The 21,038-nt window shown below is 36.3% G+C and overlaps 2 long non-coding RNA genes across 2 annotated transcripts; both read left to right on the forward strand.

Annotated features, from left to right (window-relative positions):
- Positions 1-2,743: 2,743 nt before the first annotated feature.
- LOC131014218 (uncharacterized) lies at positions 2,744-6,574 on the forward strand. Its single transcript, XR_009098109.1, has 3 exons — positions 2,744-3,617; positions 5,693-5,752; positions 6,268-6,574. It is a non-coding gene; the product is annotated as an uncharacterized LOC131014218 (long non-coding RNA).
- A 5,304-nt stretch (positions 6,575-11,878) lies between these two features.
- On the forward strand, positions 11,879-15,722 carry LOC131014219 (uncharacterized). The gene is made up of 3 exons (XR_009098110.1): positions 11,879-12,765; positions 14,841-14,900; positions 15,416-15,722. It is a non-coding gene; the product is annotated as an uncharacterized LOC131014219 (long non-coding RNA).
- Positions 15,723-21,038: the final 5,316 nt, after the last annotated feature.

A 21,038-nucleotide genomic window follows, 5' to 3' on the forward strand; every position in this document is an offset into this window, starting at 1 on the left:
TTTTAGATATTGTCTTGACTTTTTAATGTTAATTTACAATTTTTTTAAAGTAAGTTTTTCTGTTGAAAGCTAACAATATTATAAACAGTTTATATTATGTTGATGTTAAAAATAAGCCATCTCTAGGCACATGTTGTAACAACTAGAATATTCTTCAAGTTAAAAATATAAATATCCGCTCCTTCATGGAATTAAATCAAAACTCATGCTCCTGGTTCAAGCACTCTTATATGTGACTTTCTCCATCTTGAATATACTTACTTAGACCCCATTGAAAATTATAGACATGGTATATTATATACTCTTCACTTTGAGAAGAGATTTGATGTGCTCTTATCTTGTTACATAAAGGCACTAATTTATAAGATTTTCCTTATATCTTATCAATTGCTTATGAGAAATAATAATAGTCTATCTGATCTAAGGCAAAGTAATAATGATTTTTGCTGGTAGAATATAGTCTATCTGATCTCATATAAAGGTCTGGGTTCTATTTTTCTTGACGATCCCTTTCCATGTTCAGGGATCTTCTCTCTAGTCTGAAGTTTGTGGACTGATCATGCACTGACCAATTTCCTTTTTCTTTGTGAGAAAATTCAGAAGCCAGTTTTAGATGGATAACTATGAGTTCATAGACCCCTAAAATGCTTAAAGTACATTTAAACCATCCCTTGTAAATTGAGTGATAAAGTCAAGAATATCTTTCTCAAGAATAACCAAGATTGTTTTGTGAAGGAAACAACAAGCATGAAAGTAAATTTTAATACCACAAAAATGAAGAAACACGATACTAAATTCTATGTAATTTTTGAAATGCAGATAAGAAATGTAGAGGTCCGACACACATGTTGGAAATATGGGGTAGATCATTAACCCTACCTCTAATCCAACTTGATTTTGATACTTTTGGGAGACCTATAGGAGCTAACCGAAGCAAATTTTGCGAATTCTTGGGCACTATAGCAAGGAATGGTATGTATTGTCCACTTGATGTGGAAAATTGGCAGAACATGCCAACAGAATACAAAGCTAAGATGTTACATCTTGTTAAGGTAATAAAAATATAGTTTTTCAAACATATTTATTTTAAATGTGTATATAATTATTAATTATTTCTTATTATGCAGTCACGATTTGATATATCTCTTGGAGATGAAGGTTGGATTCTCACATCCATAAATAGGATGTGGAGAAACTGGAAGAGCAATCTAAAAGCACGATATTTCCTCCCTGATAAAGAAGGCGGAGTTTTAGATGACCCGGATGAAAGAGTATTGCCGGACCAATGGACTAATATGCTCGTTTATTGGAACAAAGAGGAAGTAGAGGTGTATTGCGTATTTTATTAGATCTACGTTTACTTAATAAAATATTGTTCGTCCAATGCTTGAAATCCAATGGATAGGATTACTTCTCACTTCTTAAAATATTTAGGCTTCTCAATAGAACCTTTGCCTATATATATATATATATATATATATATATATATATATATATATTCCAAATTTCCAAAAATATTAATGTGCCTAACTATGATTTTAAGCTAACGTTCTCATAATCATCGTAAGAATAATATTCAGCTTGGAAACACAAAATGCACAACTCTTATTAGTTAAAGTTGGGATAACAAAAAATGCAAATTAACCATAATTCATCGGTTCAAACTAAAATAAAAACTAACCACTTAGCTAGAAAATAAAGATCAGCAACGTCTCAGCCCATAATAGTTATTTTCCATAAATAGATTGATCTCAATATTAAAACTAAATATCTATATATATATATATATATATATATATATATATATATATATATACAATACATAATAAAATTAATTGCGGTGCAGCTATGGATGTGTAAGTTGTGGGAGGTGAAGTTGCAATTTGTGATGATCCAAAGGAATTTGCCGCAGAGTTAGAATTTGAAGATCAATGTATTTTCATGATCAAATATGGTGAGATTTGCTTGAGAGAAGTGGATGTCTGGAATCAGTACCGATTTCAATAAAATTGACATCAAATCTATGACAACAGTAGAGGGCAACATGATTAATAGTTTTACCCACATAACTGACGCACAATCTTGTTACTATTGTTATCTCCATTGTATATGCATCCACCTCGACCTATATATATTGTCATAGCTAGCCACAACTAGCATTACGACCTTTGTCACGATTTCCTTGACTTTGATTTTAAGAGACATTTAGCTTGCGGTAGAAAATCGCTTGTGGCGGAGATTGACTCATGCGATTGTAGAGCAAATTGAACTTGATGGAGAGATAGTTCTTGGTGTATTGAGATTGCAGGAATTAATACACCAGAGTTTCAAATTCAGGACCTAAACGAAACAAGCACAGGAATTAATATATATTTTTATATCTATCATTAATTTTTATTAAACAAATTAATTGATTTGTATTAATTTACTACATGAGTTGAGAGATTATATATATATATATATATATATATATATATATATGAAGAAATTCATATATATATAGCACATATTAAGGTAAAAAGTTAAATTAAGGCGGAGGAATTGTTTGTAAGAAGTAAATAAACACTAGTGCGTAACCCGTCGAAATTCGACGGAAAATCATTTTAAATTATTATTTAAATTATATGATACTCCTTTCGTCCTTTAAAATTATGCATATCTTTTTTTTTGTACGACCTCCAAAATTATGCATACCCTATTTTTAGACACTACCTCACATATAATTTGTAGTGACCCGCTCTTTTATATATTTTAAATCCAGTAATGAGTGTTTATTTTTGTTCATCAGTGAATGAAAACGGTTATTATCCTGATATGAATTCAGCTTATGATCCTGAATTCATATTATTAAAGCAGTCAATGATATTATTTCAGAGTTATAACTGACTTAGCAAAGTCACGTTAATTAATTAAGCGAGATGAGACTATCGATTCTATTATTTATAATTACTTAAGTCGTGGATTATTTCCGGCTTGTGAGGAGAATTAAATCTACGGATTTAATTTAGATTTATTTTACAGTCCATCGATGCTAGCAAGCAAGAAATCAAATATCGTGCGAGTATATATATATATACGCTACATTAGTAAGAATTCAAGATTAGTATTTCATTAAGCGCATTACTGTACTACAAGTTATAATTCCCAAGAGGCAAGAGCTTTACTTCAACCATATCCCACATTACTACACATCAAATGCAACACCATTCCTTGTTTAATACCATCAGCCGACAAGGAATCAATAAAGGAAAATCATTAAAGCAATAAAGGAAAATCATTAAGGTTAGTGGAGAGAAATAAGTGTGCTGCCACCATCCTTTGATCCCCACCTCTTCAACCACCAAAAGCCATGCTTTCCTCCCTTTACAGCCACCAACTTCACTCCTTATTATATCAACCACCAAATTCTTCTCTCTTTAAGCATCAATAGCTTGAGAGAATTGTCTAGCTGCTGCAAAACTTCGAAGAGGTAAGATTGGCTTAGCCTTATCCATTTTTTTTCTTTTCTTAGTTCTCCCTGCATTGTTAAAGAAAAACAAGATATGTGATTTTTTTCAGCTATCTTCTCATTAAATTCAAACAGAGCAACAGACAGCCAAAAGGACAAAACAATCAAGGTATTACCATATCAAGTTAATCTATATGTTTGCATATTTCACACCCCAACATAGCATGCTTAGATCAATCAAAAATTCAGACATAGAATAGCTCAATCAGTTTTATTCACAAGACAAAGGCATAAATAGCAGTACATCAGACTAGAATTTTTATGCGAGATAAATACGTTTCAACATTTTAGCTTCTAAACCAAGTACTCTAGATAACAATAACATTTATGAGATTCATAGAGTATTAGATACCACAAGAATTTCTTTTACCCAACAATTGGGAATCGAACTTAGCTTTAGGAAATGAGGCTGACTGCCCTGCTCAGTGAATCGAGGACGCGACGGCAGAACTTTCACCGGCGTCGGAGGGGCGCAAGCACAGACCTCAGCGGTTCTGCTCGCCGGTTACTCAGTCACGACACGGCGGCAAAGGCGCTGCCTTTTTCCTTTTCCTACCAACGAAAGAGAGAGGAGGAATTAGATTTTCAGATTCTTTATTTTGAAAGGAAGAGAAGGGAGATTTGGGGGTTTACCTGTGCGAGGCGGTGCGAGGTTCCTCGCCGGAAGGAGCCGCGGCCGCGCGGCTTATAGCTGTCGTTCGCCGGAGTTCCAGAAAGGAGGCGGTGAAACTTCGAGAGGAGAGAGAGCGAGAGGATCAGTCGAGTGTTGATTGTCGGAGATGGACGTGAGGGAGGAGGTTCAACCGCCGTTCGCTGGAATTACAGAGACGACGACAGCGGTTTCAGGCGAAGAAGCTCGCCTTCATGTTCTGCGATTCCAGAAATCGAGAGAGTGAGAGAGACCGACGCAGGAAGACGAACGAGAATCGGCTGTTCGCCGGAGGTAGCAGCGGGTGCCGCCGGATTTGCAGAGACAGCGGCGCTGAATCGACGAAGCCGGATTTGGTGGGCTGGGGACGAGTTCTCGACGAGAACCAAGGAAAAGATAGAGAGAGATCTGAAATTAAGGAATTGAAGAGAGGAGGAGGTGTCGGACTTTGGCGAGGTAGAAGCTGACTCGCCGGATTGTGGAGCGGCGACGGCGGGCGCCTCGGCTGGAGATGGATCGAGAGAGAGAGAGAACCGAAGGGAGAGAGAGCTCGACTGATCTGGGAGTGAAAGAGAGAGAGGCGAGATTGGATTGTGTGGGAGAGAGAAAAGGGAGGACCGAGAGTTGTGAAGAAATAGAGTGGGCTTGATTTGGGCCTTTTCATTTAATTCTTTGGGCTTGATTAATTTTAATTGTTTGGGCTTTCCTCTAATTTATGTGGGCCGAAATTTTGAGCTTATTTTTAATGAAATTGGGCTTCCAATTTTAATTGCTTGGGCTTTCATATTTAAATTCGAATTGGGCCAGTCTTTTATTTAATTGGCTCTTCTCATTATTTTTATTGAGCATGAATTAATTTAAGGAATTGGGCTTTGTCTTTTAATTCTTTGGGCTGCTGTATCATATCAACTGAGCCGAGTTTTATTTAATTTTAAGCTCAGAATAATTCATTCTATTCTTGGGCTAATTTTAAATTATGGATTGAAATTTTATTTAGTTGGGCCTTACATGATTTATTTAATTGAGCCCAACTATTCATTATTTAATCATTTGGGCCAAGATTTATTTAATTACTAAGCCCAATGAATTATTTCAATTGGACCTTTCATTTTAGCTATCCAGGCCCATTTCTACTTAATTAAATTATTGGGCTACCTTATGTTGAGCCTTTTAATTATTCGAACTCATAACATTTCAAATTCTCATTATTAAGCCCGGTTGATTATGAGTTATAAAGCGAATAAGCTGAAGTATTTAATTATTTTCCATCGACTACGAGGAGCGGGATTTATTTAATTGGCGGATTAGAACAACCTAAGAGAACGGATTAATTTTTATTAATTATCTGGCTTCATGAGACGAGACTTACTTTTGTTTAAATCCAATAGCCTGGATTAACAATAGAAATTCCCTGATTATTATTTCAGAATAATAATTCATGCATAAGGATCATGCATAGTTAAATATACATTCTCATTTGAGGATTTTTATTCGAGCAAATATCTTATATATGTACATATATTCTCGTAATAAAGGTCAAGGGCGAGATTGATAATCTGTTGAGGAGCTTTCGTATCACAGAAAATCACTATCAGGTGGGTTACTTTCATATATATCAAATGAGTTTAATGTTATGTTTGAACAGTTATTTCATTGCAAAATCTTTGAACTGAAAATTATTTCAACTATTGTCTTGCCATAAATGTTTCAATGTTTGGTATGATATCTATCTGATGTGGCTTTGCCAGTTATTATGAAATCGAATTCGGGTCCTGAGCAGTTGATAGCTATCCTGCCAGGGCTAGTGTACACCAGTGACCGTGAGTCATCTAGCGGGTTGGCCGGTCAAGTGTCCGTGAGAGGTGGCCACCTCTCCGGCACACAGTTCCAGATATGATAGATTACAAGAAAACTTAGTCTGCAGACGAACTTTAAGAATCACAAATGAATTTAGTAAGCTTGGGCCTTTTTAGCGAAAAACTCCCTTGCTGTACTGTTTATGATGGCATGACAATTTACAACTTTACGAAGCATGTTATATTTCATAGTAGGCATATGTGCCCACTGAGTACTTTTGTACTCAGCCCTGCATATATTTCTAAATGTGCAGGTTGAGCAGCTGCCGATGGTGATGAAGTGACGAGCGGGATTCTTTTGTCTTATTATGTATTAATGAACTCTAGGGTTACATGTCTTCATACATGTAATCAGAACCTTATTCCGCTGCGTACTCAGAAGTTGTATGTTATTTTGGCTAAGTCAGAGTTATCTGAACTTACTAGTTATTTGAGTCTATACGACTAAAACTCCGTTATATTATTATAAATATCCCTGTTGTTAACAATGATACTGCGATCCTTTCTTGTTTGATTATTCCCCTTTCTACCCCGCTTCTAATCTCCCTCCATTAGTCACGGTTTCCCCGGTTTAATTATCCTTAATTATGTCCGGTCGTGACAGAGTGGTATCAGAGCAGTTCATTTGCTCTGAACCCTAGAGTTAGCCATTTTTCTAGTATGATCACTAATATATATGAGTCAGTCAACCAAAGCTCATCACTTCATCACATCGTCATGCTCAGCAAGAAAGAAGGTGGTAATGATTTTAAAACATTGAGAAGTTCACGTTTTATATGAATGTACTGATGCTTACATTCAAGTTGTATGCTTTATTGATTGATTAGATATCTCAATGAACTTAGATGCGTTAAGAATGCATGATCACTGTTACGAGAAAAATAATAGAAGCTAGAAACTCAGTTATATTTCACTATAGCCATGGTGAATAGCTAAGAAAGAGGAAGAGAATCCAATGAAAGCAGTGCAAGCGGAGTGCCACGCACGAATCACTGATGCAGGCATAGTTCTTCATTCAGGTTGTTCACGCGAGACGAAGCACCTAATCGACTATTGCCTTATTCGATGATAGTTTAAGTATGATATTGCTTATAGCGATGAGTGCGACTTATGTAATCAGTTAGCTAATCCCTAATAAGCTGAGACTCGCTTGTAGCCTCGATTATCACTAGCTATGGCTTAAGGATAACCTTCATGATTCATGTATGAACTTCAGAGTTAGACTTACGAGGGGTCAAAATGCTTTGTATATAATGTTATAATATTACGATTAAAGCTATCAGCTTATAGTTTCAGATATTCGGAACCATTCTACTTACAGTACCAGGGCTAGAACAAAACATGGCCTCACCACCCATACAACCAGAACATAGAATAGAAGAACTATTCTTATGACATAGTCCTCATTGATACTAATTTCCCATGAATATATAGTGACCTTATTGGTCTTTCGCGGCAAGTCATCCCGCTATGTTTTAATTATATGTTCGCTTAAGTTTTAGCAGTAGCAGAACTCGATGAGTTAAGGAGTAACTATAGAAATGATAGTATGTCCTTATTGCATTTTAATGCGTTGACAACTTGTGTTTTGACCTAATAGAATGCCGCCAAAACGAGGACGACCAAGAGGAGGGGGCAGGATTCCCCGAAATGAAAGAAGAGGCCCAGAAACAGGGCCAGAACCAGAAATAGTTCAACCACCTGTTCAGCCAGAACGACGGATTGAGGAATTATTCTTGCGACAGAACCCACCTACCTTCAACGGGACAGGAGACCCGGCAGAAGCTGAAACTTGGGTCCGCGCTATTGAACGCATTTTCAACTTCCTGCGTTGCACCGACCAAGAACGTTTGACTTGTATGTCCTTTCAGTTGACTGGGTCAGCTGATTTCTGGTGGGAAGCAAGGATGAAAACGATGACAGCAGAGCAGTTAGAAAACCTGACTTGGGAACAATTCAAAACCGGTATATATGACAAGTATATACCCAAGAGCTACCGCAAGAAGAAGGAAGCTGAATTTTACAATCTAAAGCAAGGGAAGATGTCAGTAACTCAATACGACAGGATGTTCTGCGATATGTCTAGATATGCGCCGGAACAAGTTGACACAGATGAGAAGATGGCTGAAAAGTTTTGTGCCGGACTGAGGCACGAGATTAGGATGGCTTTGGCAAGCCACGGAGGATTGTCTTACACTGAGTCGCTCAGCCGAGCGTTAGACATTGAGGCAGCCATGCCTGGAGAAAGACTTGCAATTGTACCTGCGCCAGCACCTCCACAGGATCAAAATCATAATTAGAATTTTAACGGAAAAAGGAGATGGGACAACAGTAAACCGAACCAAGGCGAGAAGAGGCCATGGCAGGGACGGGTCTTCCAGTCACAGGGCTATGGAGGCCAGAGTGCACCGAAACAGATGGGAAATAACCAACAGAGAGCCCCACATTGCCCCAAATGTAACAAAAGTCATGGGGGAATCTGTAAGGCCGGCAGTGATAGTTGCTATATCTGCAACCAGAAGGGGCACTATGCAAACCGGTGCCCGAATAAGCAAAACGGGACGGGTTCAAGGCCGAACCTACCTATCCAGGCTCCGCATCTGCGAGCAATCCAAGCTCTGTCCCAACCATACCCAGGGCAGCAAACACAGTATCAGCAGCACCAACAGCTACCGTACCAACCACAACCTCAACAACCGTATCAGCAACAGGCTCGCCAACAACAGAAACAACATGAAGAGCCTCGTCATGCTAGAGCCTATGCTATGAGGCAGAAGCAACCCGAAAACAACCAAGGAAACCTGGCAGGTATGGGCATGCTACTCAATACTCCTGTTGTACTTCTATTTGATACGGGCGCATCGCATACTTTCATTTCAAGAACATGCGTCGACACCTTAAAACTTAAAATGGAAAAAGCTGATCAGGAGTTGAGTATATCATCACCTATAGGAGGGATGACGACAGTAGATCATGTGTGCTTGAACCTAGAACTGAACATAGGGTCACTCAAGATTGTAGTGAACAGCTCGTATGTTATACCGATGGGAGATGTGGACATAATCCTAGGAATGGACTGGCTAGCCGAGAACTATGCCACCATCCTTTGTAACGAAAGACGGATATCATTCCGATCCCCAGGAAGGGAGCCGTCACATTTCCACGGAATTAGTATGGGAAGAAGAAAGATGATCATCTCCGCCCTCCAAGCAACGAAAATGATGAATAAGGGATACCCAGCTTACCTCGTATACTTGCACGGAGAACTGGGAACTGAAAAGAGCATAGAAGATGTAGCAATTGTACGGGACTTTTCAGATGTATTTCCAGATATTCTGTCAGGGCCACCACCGGACAGACCAATTGAGTTTACCATTGATTTGGAGCCCGGGGCAGCTCCCATTTCGAAGGCACCATACCGAATGGCTCCTAAAGAGTTGGAAGAACTCAAGATACAACTGCAAGAACTTTTGGATCTTGGATTCATTAGGCCAAGTGTATCACCTTGGGGTGCACCCGTACTTTTCGTGAAGAAAAAGGATGGCACATTGCGAATGTGCATAGACTATAGAGAACTGAACAAAGTGACACTCAAGAACAAATATCCTTTACCAAGGATAGATGACCTCTTCGACCAGCTCAAGGGAGCAAGCGTGTTCTCGAAGATTGATTTGCGGTCTGGTTATCACCAGCTGAAGATTCGACCAGAAGACGTACCTAAGACGGCATTTCGAACTAGGTATGGCCACTACGAATTTGTAGTTGTGCCGTTCGGGCTAACCAACGCGCCAGCCGTGTTCATGGACCTCATGAATCGAGTGTTCCATCCGTACTTAGACAAATTTGTCTTGGTATTCATAGATGACATCCTGATCTACTCGAAGAACGAGAAAGACCATGAGGAACATCTGAGAATTGTCCTAGAAACGTTGAGGACGGAGCGCCTTTATGCCAAATTCAGCAAGTGCGAGTTTTGGCTCAGCGAAGTCACATTTTTAGGCCATATTGTGTCGTCAGAAGGGATTAAAGTGGACCCTGAGAAAGTGCAAGCAGTGCGCGAATGGAGACCACCTACTAACCCTAATGAGATAAGAAGTTTCTTAGGATTGGCAGGTTACTACCGAAGGTTCATAGAGGGATTTTCCAAAATCGCAAGGCCAATGACGCAACTACTCAGGAAGGGGGTAAAATTTTCTTGGACAGATGAGTGCGAGAAGAGCTTCCAAGAACTCAAGGAAAAGTTAACTACGGCACCAGTGTTAGCCGTTCCAACAGCTGACAAGGAATACGTGATCTACACAGACGCGTCCAAAAATGGACTTGGTTGCGTGCTGATGCAAGAAGGAAGAGTGATAGCATATGCGTCGCGACAGCTTAGACCACATGAACTGAACTATCCGACCCATGATCTAGAATTGGCTGCAGTGGTACACGCATTGAAGATTTGGAGACATCACCTATATGGAGTTAGGTGCGAGATATTCACGGACCACAAAAGCCTGAAATACTTTTTCGAGCAAAAGGACCTTAATATGAGACAAAGGAGGTGGCTCGAACTAGTAAAAGATTATGACTGCGGTATTAACTACCACCCAGGCAAGGCCAACGTAGTGGCTGATGCATTGAGTCGTAAGACTCAATCTAAATTGGGATCTCTCATCACTCGAGAGAAGAAGCTCATAAGAGAATTTGGTAAAATGAGCATAGAAGTGGTCAAACCACCAGGAACGATAGCAAGCGTTGTTGCAACGATACCTAGCTTGAGAAAGATGATCGTAGAAGCACAAAGAAAGGACGAGAAAATGGAGAAGCTACGAGAAGCGGTAAGGAAAGGAGGCGTCAAGAATTATCAAGAAGCATCAGATAATGCTATCCTATTTGAGGGAAGGATATGCATCCCCCAAGATGATGAACTTAAGAATAAAATCATGAGCGAAGCTCACGATACCCCTTATACTGCCCACCCGGGGAGCACTAAGATGTATCAAGATCTAAAGAAGCATTTTTGGTGGGAAGGCATGAAAAGAGACATAGCATCATTTGTAGAGAGATGCCTAGCATGCCAGCAAGTGAAGGCTTTACACCAAAGGCCATATGGAAAATTGCAACCTTTAGAAATTCCAGAATGGAAGTGGGAGCACATAGCAATGGATTTTGTGACCAGTTTGCCCAAGACAAGGAAAGGAAACACTGCCATTTGGGTAATAGTGGATCGACTCACAAAGTGTGCTCATTTTATACCAATTCCGATCACACACGGGTCAGACAAGCTAGCTCAGTTGTATGTTCGAGAGATTGTACGCTTACACGGCGTGCCCGTGTCGATCACTTCAGACCGAGACTCAAAATTTACTTCTAGATTTTGGATGAGCTTACAAAAGGAGTTAGGCACGAGGCTAAATTTCAGCACCGCTTTCCACCCGCAGACAGATGGGCAGTCGGAAAGGACAATTCAGACTCTCGAAGACATGTTGAGAACAGTGGTGTTAGACAGAGGTGGAAGTTGGGAATCAGTGTTGCCGCTGATTGAGTTTGCCTACAACAATAGCTACCAGGCGACCATTGACATGGCACCTTACGAGGCGTTGTATGGAAGAAAATGCAGATCACCACTTTACTGGGATGAAGTGGGTGAGAGAAAAATCCTAGGACCGGACACGGTCAGCGAGATGATTGAGATAGTCCGTCAAATCAGAGGGCGAATAAAGGAGGCGCAAGATAGACAGAAATCTTACGGAGACACCACGGACAAGAGGAAGCCACGTGGGAGCTTGAAGACAAAATGAAGGAGAAATACCCCGAACTGTTTTAGAAGAAATATGCAAATTTCGGGACGAAATTTTTGTTAAGAGGGGTAGTATGTAGTGACCCGCTCTTTTATATATTTTAAATCCAGTAATGAGTGTTTATTTTTGTTCATCAGTGAATGAAAACGGTTATTATCCTGATATGAATTCAGCTTATGATCCTGAATTCATATTATTAAAGCAGTCAATGATATTATTTCAGAGTTATAACTGACTTAGCAAAGTCACGTTAATTAATTAAGCGAGATGAGACTATCGATTCTATTATTTATAATTACTTAAGTCGTGGATTATTTCCGGCTTGTGAGGAGAATTAAATCTACGGATTTAATTTAGATTTATTTTACAGTCCATCGATGCTAGCAAGCAAGAAATCAAATATCGTGCGAGTATATATATATATACGCTACATTAGTAAGAATTCAAGATTAGTATTTCATTAAGCGCATTACTGTACTACAAGTTATAATTCCCAAGAGGCAAGAGCTTTACTTCAACCATATCCCACATTACTACACATCAAATGCAACACCATTCCTTGTTTAATACCATCAGCCGACAAGGAATCAATAAAGGAAAATCATTAAAGCAATAAAGGAAAATCATTAAGGTTAGTGGAGAGAAATAAGTGTGCTGCCACCATCCTTTGATCCCCACCTCTTCAACCACCAAAAGCCATGCTTTCCTCCCTTTACAGCCACCAACTTCACTCCTTATTATATCAACCACCAAATTCTTCTCTCTTTAAGCATCAATAGCTTGAGAGAATTGTCTAGCTGCTGCAAAACTTCGAAGAGGTAAGATTGGCTTAGCCTTATCCATTTTTTTTCTTTTCTTAGTTCTCCCTGCATTGTTAAAGAAAAACAAGATATGTGATTTTTTTCAGCTATCTTCTCATTAAATTCAAACAGAGCAACAGACAGCCAAAAGGACAAAACAATCAAGGTATTACCATCTCAAGCTAATCTATATGTTTGCATATTTCACACCCCAACATAGCATGCTTAGATCAATCAAAAATTCAGACATAGAATAGCTCAATCAGTTTTATTCACAAGACAAAGGCATAAATAGCAGTACATCAGACTAGAATTTTTATGCGAGATAAATACGTTTCAACATTTTAGCTTCTAAACCAAGTACTCTAGATAACAATAACATTTATGAGATTCATAGAGTATTAGATACCACAAGAATTTCTTTTACCCAACAATTGGGAATCGAACTTAGCTTTAGGAAATGAGGCTGACTGCCCTGCTCAGTGAATCGAGGACGCGACGGCAGAACTTTCACCGGCGTCGGAGGGGCGCAAGCACAGACCTCAGCGGTTCTGCTCGCCGGTTACTCAGTCACGACACGGCGGCAAAGGCGCTGCCTTTTTCCTTTTCCTACCAACGAAAGAGAGAGGAGGAATTAGATTTTCAGATTCTTTATTTTGAAAGGAAGAGAAGGGAGATTTGGGGGTTTACCTGTGCGAGGCGGTGCGAGGTTCCTCGCCGGAAGGAGCCGCGGCCGCGCGGCTTATAGCTGTCGTTCGCCGGAGTTCCAGAAAGGAGGCGGTGAAACTTCGAGAGGAGAGAGAGCGAGAGGATCAGTCGAGTGTTGATTGTCGGAGATGGACGTGAGGGAGGAGGTTCAACCGCCGTTCGCTGGAATTACAGAGACGACGACAGCGGTTTCAGGCGAAGAAGCTCGCCTTCATGTTCTGCGATTCCAGAAATCGAGAGAGTGAGAGAGACCGACGCAGGAAGACGAACGAGAATCGGCTGTTCGCCGGAGGTAGCAGCGGGTGCCGCCGGATTTGCAGAGACAGCGGCGCTGAATCGACGAAACCGGATTTGGTGGGCTGGGGACGAGTTCTCGACGAGAACCAAGGAAAAGATAGAGAGAGATCTGAAATTAAGGAATTGAAGAGAGGAGGAGGTGTCGGACTTTGGCGAGGTAGAAGCTGACTCGCCGGATTGTGGAGCGGCGACGGCGGGCGCCTCGGCTGGAGATGGATCGAGAGAGAGAGAGAACCGAAGGGAGAGAGAGCTCGACTGATCTGGGAGTGAAAGAGAGAGAGGCGAGATTGGATTGTGTGGGAGAGAGAAAAGGGAGGACCGAGAGTTGTGAAGAAATAGAGTGGGCTTGATTTGGGCCTTTTCATTTAATTCTTTGGGCTTGATTAATTTTAATTGTTTGGGCTTTCCTCTAATTTATGTGGGCCGAAATTTTGAGCTTATTTTTAATGAAATTGGGCTTCCAATTTTAATTGCTTGGGCTTTCATATTTAAATTCGAATTGGGCCAGTCTTTTATTTAATTGGCTCTTCTCATTATTTTTATTGAGCATGAATTAATTTAAGGAATTGGGCTTTGTCTTTTAATTCTTTGGGCTGCTGTATCATATCAACTGAGCCGAGTTTTATTTAATTTTAAGCTCAGAATAATTCATTCTATTCTTGGGCTAATTTTAAATTATGGATTGAAATTTTATTTAGTTGGGCCTTACATGATTTATTTAATTGAGCCCAACTATTCATTATTTAATCATTTGGGCCAAGATTTATTTAATTACTAAGCCCAATGAATTATTTCAATTGGACCTTTCATTTTAGCTATCCAGGCCCATTTCTACTTAATTAAATTATTGGGCTACCTTATGTTGAGCCTTTTAATTATTCGAACTCATAACATTTCAAATTCTCATTATTAAGCCCGGTTGATTATGAGTTATAAAGCGAATAAGCTGAAGTATTTAATTATTTTCCATCGACTACGAGGAGCGGGATTTATTTAATTGGCGGATTAGAACAACCTAAGAGAACGGATTAATTTTTATTAATTATCTGGCTTCATGAGACGAGACTTACTTTTGTTTAAATCCAATAGCCTGGATTAACAATAGAAATTCCCTGATTATTATTTCAGAATAATAATTCATGCATAAGGATCATGCATAGTTAAATATACATTCTCATTTGAGGATTTTTATTCGAGCAAATATCTTATATATGTACATATATTCTCGTAATAAAGGTCAAGGGCGAGATTGATAATCTGTTGAGGAGCTTTCGTATCACAGAAAATCACTATCAGGTGGGTTACTTTCATATATATCAAATGAGTTTAATGTTATGTTTGAACAGTTATTTCATTGCAAAATCTTTGAACTGAAAATTATTTCAACTATTGTCTTGCCATAAATGTTTCAATGTTTGGTATGATATCTATCTGATGTGGCTTTGCCAGTTATTATGAAATCGAATTCGGGTCCTGAGCAGTTGATAGCTATCCTGCCAGGGCTAGTGTACACCAGTGACCGTGAGTCATCTAGCGGGTTGGCCGGTCAAGTGTCCGTGAGAGGTGGCCACCTCTCCGGCACACAGTTCCAGATATGATAGATTACAAGAAAACTTAGTCTGCAGACGAACTTTAAGAATCACAAATGAATTTAGTAAGCTTGGGCCTTTTTAGCGAAAAACTCCCTTGCTGTACTGTTTATGATGGCATGACAATTTACAACTTTACGAAGCATGTTATATTTCATAGTAGGCATATGTGCCCACTGAGTACTTTTGTACTCAGCCCTGCATATATTTCTAAATGTGCAGGTTGAGCAGCTGCCGATGGTGATGAAGTGACGAGCGGGATTCTTTTGTCTTATTATGTATTAATGAACTCTAGGGTTACATGTCTTCATACATGTAATCAGAACCTTATTCCGCTGCGTACTCAGAAGTTGTATGTTATTTTGGCTAAGTCAGAGTTATCTGAACTTACTAGTTATTTGAGTCTATACGACTAAAACTCCGTTATATTATTATAAATATCCCTGTTGTTAACAATGATACTGCGATCCTTTCTTGTTTGATTATTCCCCTTTCTACCCCGCTTCTAATCTCCCTCCATTAGTCACGGTTTCCCCGGTTTAATTATCCTTAATTATGTCCGGTCGTGACATAATTTTTACATTTTTACCCTTTTAACTTACACTATTTACTCATAATCTATTTAACAATACTCTCACTTGTAGAACCCTTACTCCACTATCATTACAACAAACTTCCATGCATAATTTTGGGGGACGGGAGAGTATTATTTTTGTATAAATAATTAGTGTTAATAGGCAAAAATGCCCTTTTCTTATAAACACTTGTAAAAATGCCCTTTTTCACTATGAAAAAGGGCATTTTTACAAGTGTTTATAAGAAAAGGGCATTTTTGCAAATGCCTCAAATAATTATTTATATGTAAATTATTTTTAAATTTATTTAATTTAAGATAATATAGTTGAAATTATATTAATCTGGATCATATTCCTCAATTAAATGTTAACCTTTTGTTAGAATAATAAATATTCTTTTTATATAAATATTTATTTAATACTAATATTTTAGAAAAATGTCAATATTGAAGATTTTATTTCAACTGAGCATCATCTCGTCTGAACCACCCTATAAGATCATATCATCATCTAAAGCCCGGAAGACGACATCTAATGTTTGAACACCAGACTTTGAGTATCATCTCATCTAGACCTTAAAATACAAAAAATGAACTTATATGCTTTAATTTTTTTAACATCACTATCTGGAGGTTTAAAAATCAAATTTGACTTGTGAGATTGTATGATTTGGAGCTTCTAATATCATAACTAACTTGTAAACATCATTTTGTATGGAACTTGAAAAAATCTTGACAAACTTTTATGCATTATTATTATAACTAGTGGTGCACCCGTGCTTCGCACGGCATGTAAATTTCATACATTTTAATATTTAAGTTTTTTATATTACAGTTAAGCTCAACCACCCGCGCGTACCACATGTGCTTCGCACAGTATGTGAATTTTATACATTTTAGCATTTAAGTTTTCTATATTACAGCTGAGCTCAACCAAATACCCTATAAATATTAAACAATTTATAAGTTATTCAGAGGCTTATAAGGTCTTTCAAAGTGTTTGGCAAAATAAACTCTTAAAGAGCTTATAAGCTGTAAAATTAAGCAGGTTATAAGCTTCTAAAAAATAAGTTCCTCTACGCCAGTTTTTTTTTTCTTATAACTAATAATCATTATTATAAAATAACTCAATTGTGATTTTTTTTTTCATTTGATTTCATTCTAATTCATTTCTTTTCGATTTTCTCTCTCTAATATTTCAGCTGCACTCTAAACTCTAAATCCTAAATCTGGGCCTATATTTCTATTCAATCACATTAATGTCATATTAACGATTAAAATTCTTCAGCTATACCCTGAACCCCGACGCTATATCCCATTTGAATTCATCACTGCAAATGATAGTTAGGAAAATAATTTTAATACACTATCACATCATTAATTAACTTCTTTACAATTTATATTGGAGTTAAAGTCAATAACTATATTGAAACTAATTTATGATAGTGAACAGTTCCCTTTGCCTTTTTTAAATGTTTCAACCCGTCGAAATATATATATATAAAAAATGGATCATTTTTATCTTTCTACTTATAATTATTATATTGAAAATTAAAATATATAAAAAATTAATATTAGTAGAAGGGTAAAATATATAAATTATGCATTATTTTGCTATAGGTTTCCGAAATAGAACATATATTTTAGAAACAAAATTAATTTCTTAACATGAAGTGTAGAAAAGTGAGCGACTTATTATTGTAATTAGGTTAATTAAGGACTGATATCTTTATAATTAGTAGATTGGGGTGAAGTGAGAACAGAAAGACAGCTACTGCTATGTTTGTGAAAAGGTTACCTGCAACTCATATACTCTGTCCCGTTAAAATATCTAGTGTCGCACCTGTGCTACGCACAGTATGTAAATTTTATACATTTTAGCATTTAAGTTTTTTATATTACAGCTAAGCTCAACGAAACACCCTCTAAATACTAAACAACTTATAAGTTATTCAAGGGCTTATAAGGTCTTTCAAAGTGTTTGACAAAATAAACTCTTAAAAAGCTTATAAGCTATAAAATTAGGCAAGTTATAAGCTTAAAAAAATAATAAGTTCCTCTACGTCATGTTTTTTTTTCTTATTTTCTTATAAGTAATACTCATTATTATAAAATAACTCAATTATGATTTTTTTTTGTGGCACCTATGCTTCGCACAATATGTGAATTTTATACTTTTTTTTTGGTCACGTGAATTTTATACATTTTAGTGTTTAAGTTTTTTATATTACATTTAAGCTCAACCAAACACCCTCTGAATACTAAATAATTTATAAGCTACTCAGGGCTTATAAGATCTTCAAAGTGTTTGACCTATGATGCACGGATTCTTCAAAAATTAGCATGTACGGCGAATCGGATTCTTTTATGGTGCGATTCTCTCGGATTCTCGTCGGATTCGCACCCGATTCACCACGTGGCGTATCTTTTAAAATAATTTATAAAAATAAACCAGATTCGCAACTTCCATAGGCGAAATTCATGTATCTCGTGCACGAAAGGCCTACACAAGGTTATTTTGATAATTTTATTTTCAGTTATGAGTCATGACTTATATATTGGACTAATAATATTTGAATCGTTATATTGTTGCTCAATTAACTTATATAATTGAAAATGCTTAACTTTTGGGTAAAATAAAATGTAAATTACATATAATTAATTTAAGAAAATTTAAATTGTATATATTTTATAAGCATTATATATCATAAAATTTTAATAATTATATGTATCATTGCCGAATCGCACCCTATAATTTGTAAAAATTCGTATCCCTGTACTCGTATCGTATCGCCCCCGCATCCGCACCTCCGTACCTATGCAACATAGTGTTTGACAAAATAAACTGTTAAAAAGCTTATAAATAGTAAAATTAGGTAGGTTATAAGCTTAAAAAAATAAGTTCCCCTACGTCAGATTTTTTTTTCTTCTTATTTTCTTATAAGTAATACTCATTCTTATAAAATAACTCAATTATGATTTTTTTTTCATTTTATTTCATTCTAATTCATCTCTTTTCGATTTTCTCTCTTTAATATTTCAGCTACACTATAAACCCTAAATCCTAAATATGGGCCTATATTTCTATTCTATCACATTAATGTCATATTAATGATTAAAATTCTTCAGCTACACCCTGAAGCCCGACGCTATATCCCATTTGAATTCATATCTGCAAATGATAGTTAGGAAAATAATTTTACTACACTATCACATCATTAATTAACTTCTTTACAATTTATATTGGATTTAAAGTAAATAACTATATTGAAACTAATTTATGATAGCGAATGGTTCCCATTGCCTTTTTTAAATGTTACAACCCGTAGATAACTATATATATATATATATATAAATTGATCATTTTTTTCTTTCTACTTATAATTATTATATTGAAAATTCAAACATATAAAAAAAATATTAGTAGAACGGTAAAATATATAAATTATGCATTATTTTGCTATAGGTTTCCGAAATAGAACATATATTTTAGAAACAAAACTAATTTCTTAACAGGAAGTGTAAAAAATTGAGCGACTTATTATTGTAATTAGGTTAATTAAGGATGGATATATTTATAATTAGGTAGCGTTTACTTTGATGGAAAATTTTCATTGAAAAAGGATAGATAAGAAAATGTGAGATAATATTATCATTTTCTCATTTTTTATCATGTGTTTACTTTGATGGAAAATGTTGGATAAAATTTTCACACCTCTACCCTTGGATAATATTATCCAACATTTCAGAGAAAAGGGTTGAAAAGGAGCTGCCCGAGAAAATTTTCTAGGCCCATCAAAGTAAACATGTGAAAAGAGTGGAAAAATAGTGAAAATATACTTTTTCTCACCTTTTCCATCAAAGTAAACGCAGTCTTAGTAGATTGTGGTGAAGTGAGAACAGAAAGACAACTACTGCTATGTTTGTGAAAAGGCTGCCTGCAACTCATGTACTCTATCTGACGCTGCCGCTGCCGTAGGTTTTCTTTTTTATCTAACTATAAATATACATACAAATTTGATTTTTGGTTTGTTACTTTGTTTTCATATTTTCCTTGTAAGCTTATATATGTAATTAATCAGATTATTATTATCATATTGCACTATTCATTTCTCATAAATATTTTTAAAACTCGATATGTAAATTTTATAAACATTATAAATCTGAATCACAATGGATACCCTCTTGTAATAAAATAAAATTAAGCTACATAATATAGAAAAAATAAGATTAGTTATCTACCTAGCCTATCCAAATACAAAATTATGAATACTCCCTAAAACGCGCTAACACACACACATTCACATTTAAAATATTAGGGTTATATTTTTTGTATATTCTCTACATAGAAATATTCATTAACTTCATCTTTTTCCCAATATTGACTATAGCCGGTGAGAAAAAAAAAACTCTACAAATTTTCATATCTTAGAAATAATTAGATAAAGGAGTATAAAGATTTACATTTATATCAATATATATTTATCTTTACGCGCTAATCTTTCAATACATGTCTAAAAGATCATGTTAAGTATGAATATCAATATATGTTTATCTTCATGTTTCTTTTGCTTTGTTCTTTCATATTGAAAGCTTAAGATGCATGTCTATAAGATAAATAAATACAAAAGGTGTGTGTGTTGGCCAAGCGGCAAGCGGTTAATGCCAAAAGTCTTAGGTTCAAGTCATCAGTGGTGCGGCCTTTAAATTTCTTTATTTAATACTGTTAGTTTATAAAAAAATATATAAAATGCTTATTTAATTACAAAGATCTACATTAACCCGAATTAATTTAGTGTAATAGCACTCAAAATGTCAATAAAGATTTGAGTCATAACTTGGTTCAAATTTATTAAATGTTTAAATTAATAACATTAATTAATTTAAGATACAATAAAACAACTAAATTTAATAAGTTACCAATAATAATAAAATATATATATTTTTAATAATATTAATAAGCAAAAATTATTTATATAATAAATACACAGTAACTGAGCTCTAAAACTCTAATTTACTCCAAACTCTAAATCTGCAAATTCAATAAAAATTCATAATATTATCTGCGGCCCACACACACTCACCCTCCAAGCCCTAAACAAATTTTATTTTACTTCTTCGTCTTTCTATACAAAATCCGAAACATCAAACCTCCATTGACCCTTCTTGATTTTTTTCTTTTAACTTCCGTGTTTCCATCTCTCTTATATATCTTTCATATTTTTGCTCATCTACAGACTACAGCAACTATTTCAAAACTCCAACACTTCA

The sequence above is a fragment of the Salvia miltiorrhiza genome, chromosome 3 (genome assembly GCF_028751815.1).
Source record: "Salvia miltiorrhiza cultivar Shanhuang (shh) chromosome 3, IMPLAD_Smil_shh, whole genome shotgun sequence".
NCBI classification, from domain to species: Eukaryota; Viridiplantae; Streptophyta; class Magnoliopsida; order Lamiales; family Lamiaceae; genus Salvia; species Salvia miltiorrhiza.